The 9,689-nt window shown below is 36.7% G+C and overlaps 1 long non-coding RNA gene across 1 annotated transcript; it reads right to left on the reverse strand.

Moving 5' to 3' along the window:
* Positions 1–3,181: 3,181 nt before the first annotated feature.
* LOC138362141 (uncharacterized) lies at positions 3,182–5,012 on the reverse strand. Its single transcript, XR_011227437.1, has 3 exons — positions 4,904–5,012; positions 4,147–4,255; positions 3,182–3,289 (listed from the first exon to the last, which is right to left on the reverse strand). It is a non-coding gene; the product is annotated as an uncharacterized lncRNA (long non-coding RNA).
* Positions 5,013–9,689: the final 4,677 nt, after the last annotated feature.

A 9,689-nucleotide genomic window follows, 5' to 3' on the forward strand; every position in this document is an offset into this window, starting at 1 on the left:
AATATGTACGACGAGCTTTGTTACGACAAACTTCCAAAAAATTCAGTGGGTAACAAAGCTTAAGACCAATCGAATCAATATTCTTAAATTCTTCGTCTAAGAATTCTGGACTCACAACTCGAAGAGCTCTTAAATACATTGAAGAAAAAATTGACTTTTTTACATTGTATTTATGCCCTGAAAAATAATGAACATAAGATAAATTGTTCGTAGGTTTTCTGTAAACACTAAACTTTAATGAAGAGTTTTCCCTATGAATAAGCACATCTAAGAATGGCAAACATTTATCAATTTCAGTCTCCATAGTAAATTTTATGGAGGTGACTTGGTCATTAAGTTTGGCTACAAATTCGTCTGTGTTTACATCTGAAGGCCAAATACACAAGATATCATCAACATATCTAAACCAAGGAATGATTCCAGGAGTTATTTTTGAAACAAATTTCTTTTCAAAGAATTCCATATACAGGTTTGAGAGCAATGGCGATAGAGGATTCCCCATTGCCATTCCAAAAGTCTGTAAATAATACTCATTATTAAAGGTAAATTTACATTCTTTAATGCACAACTTAACAAGACTGACAATAATATCAGCAGAAAGAGGTAAGTCATGGCTCATTAGTTCACGAGCAAGATAATCGAGAATATCATCGACCGGTACCTTTGTGAACAAAGAACAAACGTCAAAACTGATTAACTTTACATCAGGAGTGACAGGAACACTATTCAATTTGTTAACTAAATCAAGAGAATTTGTCAAATGAGAAGAGGAGATAGTTCCTAACAAAGGGGACAAGATTTTGGTAAGCCATTTGGAGAGTTTGTAAGAAATGGATCCCACAGAACTGATGATAGGTCTCATGGGATTGTTAGGCTTATGCGTCTTGACAAGACCATATAGATATGGTAATGAAGGTGATGAAGTAGTAAATTGATTAAGAAGATCTTTATGTTTACTTAACAACTTCCTCAAGCTACTATTGAAGAACTTGATGATGTCCTCAAGAGGATTTTTCCTAAGCTTAGTGTACGTTGAAGAATCTGTTTCTAGAATCTAGAAACACTAAGCTTAGGAAAAATCCTCTTGAGGACATCATCAAGTTCTTCAATAGTAGCTTGAGGAAGTTGTTAAGTAAACATAAAGATCTTCTTAATCAATTTACTACTTCATCACCTTCATTACCATATCTATATGGTCTTGTCAAGACGCATAAGCCTAACAATCCCATGAGACCTATCATCAGTTCTGTGGGATCCATTTCTTACAAACTCTCCAAATGGCTTACCAAAATCTTGTCCCCTTTGTTAGGAACTATCTCCTCTTCTCATTTGACAAATTCTCTTGATTTAGTTAACAAATTGAATAGTGTTCCTGTCACTCCTGATGTAAAGTTAATCAGTTTTGACGTTTGTTCTTTGTTCACAAAGGTACCGGTCGATGATATTCTCGATTATCTTGCTCGTGAACTAATGAGCCATGACTTACCTCTTTCTGCTGATATTATTGTCAGTCTTGTTAAGTTGTGCATTAAAGAATGTAAATTTACCTTTAATAATGAGTATTATTTACAGACTTTTGGAATGGCAATGGGGAATCCTCTATCGCCATTGCTCTCAAACCTGTATATGGAATTCTTTGAAAAGAAATTTGTTTCAAAAATAACTCCTGGAATCATTCCTTGGTTTAGATATGTTGATGATATCTTGTGTATTTGGCCTTCAGATGTAAACACAGACGAATTTGTAGCCAAACTTAATGACCAAGTCACCTCCATAAAATTTACTATGGAGACTGAAATTGATAAATGTTTGCCATTCTTAGATGTGCTTATTCATAGGGAAAACTCTTCATTAAAGTTTAGTGTTTACAGAAAACCTACGAACAATTTATCTTATGTTCATTATTTTTCAGGGCATAAATACAATGTAAAAAAGTCAATTTTTTCTTCAATGTATTTAAGAGCTCTTCGAGTTGTGAGTCCAGAATTCTTAGACGAAGAATTTAAGAATATTGATTCGATTGGTCTTAAGCTTTGTTACCCACTGAATTTTTTGGAAGTTTGTCGTAACAAAGCTCGTCGTACATATTATAATAATGTATGCAGTGAAAGGATTCGCCCAAAGAATGTGTTATGTTTACCATATTTCTCTGGGTTTGAGAATATTGTCAAGGCCTTGAAACTTTTTAATATAGATGTAATGTTTAGCTACGAAAACACTGTTGGTAAGTTATTAGTAAGGAACAGCCCTCGTAGTGATAATTGCGTCATTTATAAAATACCTTGTAAGGAATGTAATAAGTTCTATGTCGGGCAAACATCTAAAGATTTAAAATGTAGAATATCGCAACATAAATACTCTGTAAGACATGGCCAATTATCTAATGCTTTGTTTGTGCATTTGTCAGAAAAAGCTCACCAAATTGATTGGGAGAGTGCGTCTTCAATAACAAATTGTAAAAGCACCTATAACAGAAACATAATAGAATCCGCTTTGATACAGATCACCAAAGAAAGTAATTTGAATATTAGCAGTGGTCTATATAACTTAGATCCATTTCTAATAGATCAGCTAAAGGGCGATTTAAGTAGAATCATTCAAAAACATTTGTCTCACTAATTTATTGTATATATTTACCTCTTTATGTTATAATTACCTATGTATTATGCTTGTATGTCTGCTGTATCAGATGGGCCATTGGGCTACATCGGATGGGCCAATTGGGTGCATCTGATGGGCCAATGGGCCTTCTGCGTTGTCCAAGTATTGTACCTCACCTTACTTCACCACTCTCTCCTGCCTATTTATACCCATCACTCGATCTGTAAAATGACCTTCTGAAGATGTATTTAATATACGAAAGTACTTAAGGAAATTTCCTGTTTCATTTTTCCTCCGTGGTCTGACATTGTCACATTCTTAATCACGTGTTTATTTTCGTGATATACACACATTTATATATATATATATATTATTATATCCTGTATTATTCCAGCCCATTATTAGAGATAGTAGCCACCTCTTATTTTGGTTTTCTTTCATTATTAGTGCTCAGAAAATTAAATATATCTACATATTTAGTCAAAATCAATTACATTATTTTATCTTATTCATAGCATAAATGTTCACAAAGATTACTAAAAAGAGATTGAATTAGACTACAGCAAATTGGCAAACTTTACCTTGTATCTGTTTCCACCGTGTTTGTTTGGGGCGTTCTTCAACATATCAGCAATACTTGTCTCAACATCTCTTTCAGTTGCATTAGTGTGGGTGTTGATACAGGCTTCTGGAAATTTATAAGAATTAATTAATATATATAATTATAATTCTTTTTGTCAGGAGACAAGAAGCCACAGAGTAATAACATTGTTGGCTTTTATTTAGGTGTTCCCCTGTTCTCCAGTCTTCCTCCGTCCCCTCGTCCCCTTTGTCCTCCCCAGCATTCTCCATTCCCCTGTCCCCTCGTCCTCCCCACCATTACCCTCTCCTCTGTTCCCTCGTCTTCCCCACCATCCCCCCTGTCGTCCTCCCCACCATTCTAAACTACCTCATCCCATGCATTCCATGATGGTCTGATGCTTCCATCTGAAAATTGGGAACATCAAAAGATCTGACTTTCCCAATTTTCTGATGGGAACATCAAATGATCTGATATTCCCATCACTGAAAAATAAAAACAGATAAAAAAATGATATGAAAAAATAGAAAATAAAATATACTCATGAAATGAACAGAATGGTTAACAACGCAGCTCAATTGCAATGCAATGTCACAATAACATTTAAATATACTTTAAGATATAATCTAGAAGAAAATAAGGATATTGAAACGGTTCATGAACTCTATTTCAATAAAGGACACTATGGGGAACTTTGAAAAATAGTTATTGAGTATAATTAGACAGACTTGTTGCTAGGCAGAGGAGTAATGAGATATATGGCAAATTTTGCAAAATATACAATGAAGGTACACAAACATTCATACCCAAACAAAGCAAAATGCTAGGTAAGAACAAAGCATTTGGCCCGTAGGAGAAAGGAGATACCCACAAGACTAGAATACAAGTCATTAACAAGCATGCAAGTATAATACATAATACATGCAGACATATATATAATCCAAAAAAATGTCAAATTTACGTACTTATTATTACATTACAAATATCCAAGGTTTTGAAGACACGTTTCCTCTTGCGCCCAACGAGTGAATACTGAGACCAGACCCCATAGCCGGTCTATGGCCCAGCTGATGGCTGTGCATGAATGGCTAATGGCTGTTAGTTATGGAGCTAGGTTAGACTATGTATGTTTAAATCTCTGATTTAAACAGAGCCAGTGTTCAGTCAAATAACTGAATTTATCAAATCTTATCCTTGTATAATATACAAGCTGATGTGAGATCCCTGTCTACAGGTGGACTGGAACTATTATCCAGTAGGCAGTCTACTGTATTTTATCAAACCGTTATTAGTATAATAGATCTCGTAATAATTTTGCAAAAATAATGGCATTTACTATTTTTAAAAGATTATTAGCAAATTTACACAAATGGTGCATTCGGAAGACAAAACCAATTTTTCACTTTTGACAATTGAGCACCTGCTACATCCAGATTCTAGGGAGGAAAGGAAGGACGATCTTACTGGATCCCATAGCCTCTCCGAGGCACAAACCAGGCTTTTACATAACCCCCCCCCCTGCACCCGAGCTTTTTAAAATAGTAAATGCCATTATTTTTGCAAAATTATTACGAGATCTATTATACTAATAACGGTAAATAAATAATAAATAGTAAATAAATCAAAATCAGTTACATTATTTTATCTTATTCATAGCATAAATGTTCTCGAAGATTACTAAAAAGAAATTGAATTAGACTACAGCAAATTGGCAAACTTTACCTTGTATCTGTTTCCACCGAGTTTGTTTGGGGCGTTCTTCAACATATCAGCAATACTTGTCTCAACATCTCTTTCAGTTGCATTAGTGTGGGTGTTGATACAGGCTTCTGGAAATTTATAAGAATTAATTAATATATATAATTATAATTCACTTTGCTATTCCCCATTCCACAGTCCTCTCGTCCTTCCCACTTCCCTGTCCCCACATCATCCCCACTATTCCCACTTCCCTGTCCCATCGTCCTCCTTACCATTTTCCCCTCCCCTGTCCTTCTTCCTCCCCCACCATCTCCCATTCACCTGTCTCTTTGTCCTCCCCAGCATTCCCCTGTCCCCACCATCCCCAACTCCCCAGTCCCCTCGTCCTCCCCACCATTACCCTCTCCTCTGTCCCCTCGTCTTCCCCACCATACCCCCCTCTCGTCCTCCCCACCATTCCAAACTACCTCATCCGATGCATTCTATAATGGTCTGATGCTTCCATCAGAAAATTGGGAACATCAAATGATCTGATATTCCCATCACTGAAAAATAAGAACAGCTAAAAAAATGAAATGAAAAAAATAAAAAAATAAACTATACTCATGAAATGAACAGTATGGTAAACAACACAGCTCAATTTCAATGCAATGTCACACAAAATTATTAAATCGAAATGAAAATAAATTGAAATCTATGAAAATTCAAATTATCAATACAATCGGAAATATTGAAATAATATCGCAACATAATATAGTGTGGGTTGCTCTTACGTGCAACAGACGGTGCTGTTTTTCAAAAAAGGCATGGTTTTACCTGTCACAAGTGTGGCATCTATACTTATACTCACGAAATGAACGGTATGGTAAACAACATAGCTCAATTGCAATGCAATGTCACAATAACATTTAATAACAATAATAACAATAACATTTAAATATACTTTAAGATATAATCTAGAAGAAAATAAGAACATTGAAACGGTTCATGAACTCGATTTCAATAAAGGACACTATGGGGAACTTTGAAAAACAGTTAATGAGTATAATTAGACAGACTTGTTGCTAGGCAGAGGAGTAAATAATGAGATATATGGCAAATTTTGCAAAATATACGGCACACAAACATTCATACCCAAACAAAGCAAAATGCTAGGTAAGAACAAAGCAGTTGGCCCGTAGGGGAAAGGAGATACCCACAAGACTGGAATACAAGTCATTAACAAGCACACAAGTACTACACTACACAACAACCGCACTACTACCAGAACTGGACGAATCACTACCAAAACAATACATTGCACATCACTACCAAAACAACACAACACAACACAAGCATTGGCAAAGAATTATAGACCAGTTGCACTAACATCCCACATAATAAAATTATTTGAGAGTGATCAGGAGTCAGATTACTAGTTTTATAGAGACCAATGACCTCCACAATCCAGGCCAACAAGGATTTAGAGCAGTTTCTATGATCGAGCCACTGAGATCTATAAAGAATTCTGATCAAGAAAGAGATCTAGGGGTGGTTTTAGATAGAAAACTATAACCTGAGGATCATATTAAGAACATTCTGCGAGGGGCCTATGCTACACTTTTTAACTTTAGAATTGCTTTTAAATACATAGGTCAAAAAGTTTTAAAAGTTTTAAAAGTTTTTTAAACCTCTCGTGTATCATGAGTGTGTTAAAGCATCAGATGGTGCATTCAGATGATGAATATTACCTAGTTCCTTCATCTGGGAAGAATGAACACATATTGGTGCATTCGGATGATAAAAACTAACTACTGTAGTTTAATTGATCAACAGACTGTATATCATATGCAGACTGTATGTGGATCTGCGGGCCACTCCAAACAACAGCCTGGTGGACCAAGCTCCACCAGGGCTAAAGCACAAAGTGATATAGATGTGATAGAGAAACTAGGTCAAATGGAGGAGTAGGTCTGTATATTAAACAGCACCTGACGTGCACAGAGCTACTAAACTCAATGTGGTGGTAGAGTGGTGGGGGGGGGGAAACATTGCAGAAAAAAACAAAAATACAATTTGGTCAACAAAACAGCATTGTTTAAAATAGAAGACATGGGTTGTCATTTTGGGGGTAAGGTAGGTTACATTGAGTTAATTAGTTAGTACTTAGTTTTTATCTTAAACTGGTTGGGAGAGGTACAGTGTTGCTGTGCTGGTGAAAGAACACCTAAAGGTAAATTAAATAATGATTGCGAATCCACAAGAAGTTGACATAATATCGCTAGAGATCTGCAATCAGGATGATAAACTTTCCTTAAAGAATTTGACAAACACTTGCTGATAGGACATGAAGTAAATGAAATGTATGTCAAGTTTTGTGAAATATATGATAAAAGCACAACAAAATTTGTACCAAAGGAGAGATGCAGAACTAGGAAAAGGGGTTTGTTCAACAGAAATTGCGAGAGGGCCTGAGACCCAAACACACACAAATGGAATCAATATATAGCAAGAGGCCAAACCCCCAAACATACAAGCGATGCAAAGATGCGAGAAACAGCAGCAGCATTAAGGAGAGGGACTTAAGGACCATAAATAAAGTGTGAAAATAAACTCGAGTAAATTTTTTTAACTACTCTCGACAGTGAAGAAAAACAAATATTCAGACGATTTGTGTTAGAATCATTAATCTTACACTTTCGGTCATATTCAACAACACAAATACATACACACACATTCCTGTTGCTGTAGCAAGTGAAGAATTACACACACAGATCACAATAACGTGATGCATCAAATGAACAAATCCACAAGGGCCGTGACGAGGATTCGAACCTGCGTCCGGGAGCATCCCAGACACTGCCTTAATCGACTGAGCTACAACAGGGTAAAAGGGTTGAAACCGAAGTTCTACTGAACTTACTGGATCCCATAGCCTCTCCGAGGCACAAACCAGGCTTTTACACAACCCCCCCCCCCCCCTGCACCCGAGCTATGTCAACAGGCCGTTCTCCCTCTTCGCCCTTCCGAATGCACCATATCAGTAAATTTTTTAATAATCTTTTAAAAATAGTAAATGCCACTATTTTTGCAAAATTATTACGAGATCTATTATTCTATAGAATAATGCATATAAATGCATATATGCATATAAATACAAAACATAAATACAAAAGTAAATGTAAATAATTTTACCTTGCACCTAGATCCACCAAGCCTGTATGGCGCGCGTTTCAGTACTTCGGAAATCTAGAACTATCTTGAATCTCTAATCTGCAATGAAACAATACATATTATTGCACTTACCAAAACATGGATGAATGTAGAAAATACAGAACTATTAGCTGAATATCAAATAAATGGATTTAATCTATTTCACACAGATAGATATATTACACCGTGTATATTAGGTAATACCTAACATACACGCCTCCACACACACTACATTTGAAATGTAGTCTCAAAAAGACTACATTTCAACAGCAAAGATTACTCCATAAAAAAATAATTAAATTATTGACCAACATGAGAGAGGGTTAGCCAACATGAGGGTTGTGTTGATTGCCTGAAAATATTTAAATTGTGTAATGTATTGAATGGCATTTTTCAAGTTACAACATTTTTTAAATTACTGAACTAGGTTCTAGGCTTTGCTAGGCTTAATTCAATTATTACAGATAAGCCTAACCTAGCCTAGAACCCAGTGGGTTTTCTTCCTATTGGGGAGTGTTGTACATGCCTCGCCTCCACATACACACTAGCACAGCCAGGCCTCGCCTCCACATACACACTAGCACAGCCAGGCCTCGCCTCCACATACACCAGCACTGCCAGGCCTCGCCTCCACATACACACTAGCACAGCCAGGCCTCGCCTCCACATACACCAGCACTGCCAGGCCTCGCCTCCACATACACACTAGCACAGCCAGGCCTCGCCTCCACATACACACTAGCACAGCCAGGCCTCGCCTCCACATACACCAGCACTGCCAGGCCTCGCCTCCACATACTCACCAGCACAGCCAGGCCTCGCCTCCACATACACCAGCACTGCCAGGCCTCGCCTCGCCTCCACATACACCAGCACTGCCAGGCCTCGCCTCCACATTTAAACCAACCAAGCCCACAAATACGTTAACATGGACCAGCATTACACCGTCTAACATACTCTGTCAGATGTAACAACTAAATTTGTGAATTCAAGACCAAATCTATTGTATAACACAGTGTTAGTACGAGAAAAACATTACTTACATTCGAAGCCGTGTTTTAAAATGGCGGCGGTCTTGTACTGACGCTCCAAACTGTGTGTTCGTTTGCGTATGATGAACGTGTGACAATTTACTACAACAATTATTTAATTATTCTTATTCTTTATTTTAATATTTTTAGGGTACATGAAATTTCAAACTTATTTGCACACAATAATATAATTGCATTGTCATAACCTTTATATATTACGGAAAATACGATGACATGAACGAAGTCAAAGTGAAGTTGAAGTCAAAGTCATTCGCCGAACGTATTAGTCATTTTTTTTCATACATACATAGTTGATTTACAAACATAATGTTGGATTTATAGATAGAGCTAGTGCATACAATACCTAAAGCCACTATAGTAGGCCTATATAGCATTTCAGGCAACCGGGCAGTATATATGGACCCCTTACTCAAATCTCTGAATATGTTAGATATTAAGTCCCTGCACATACTCTCATGTGTATTTTATATATATAAAACGCTGCACTGTAATGTCAATCCTGACCTTAAAAGCTTCCTAGAAGGTTGTAACAGATCCCATGAGCACCACACCAGAAACAAATA

This window comes from Procambarus clarkii, unplaced genomic scaffold, assembly GCF_040958095.1.
Source record: "Procambarus clarkii isolate CNS0578487 unplaced genomic scaffold, FALCON_Pclarkii_2.0 HiC_scaffold_1311, whole genome shotgun sequence".
Taxonomy (NCBI): domain Eukaryota; kingdom Metazoa; phylum Arthropoda; class Malacostraca; order Decapoda; family Cambaridae; genus Procambarus; species Procambarus clarkii.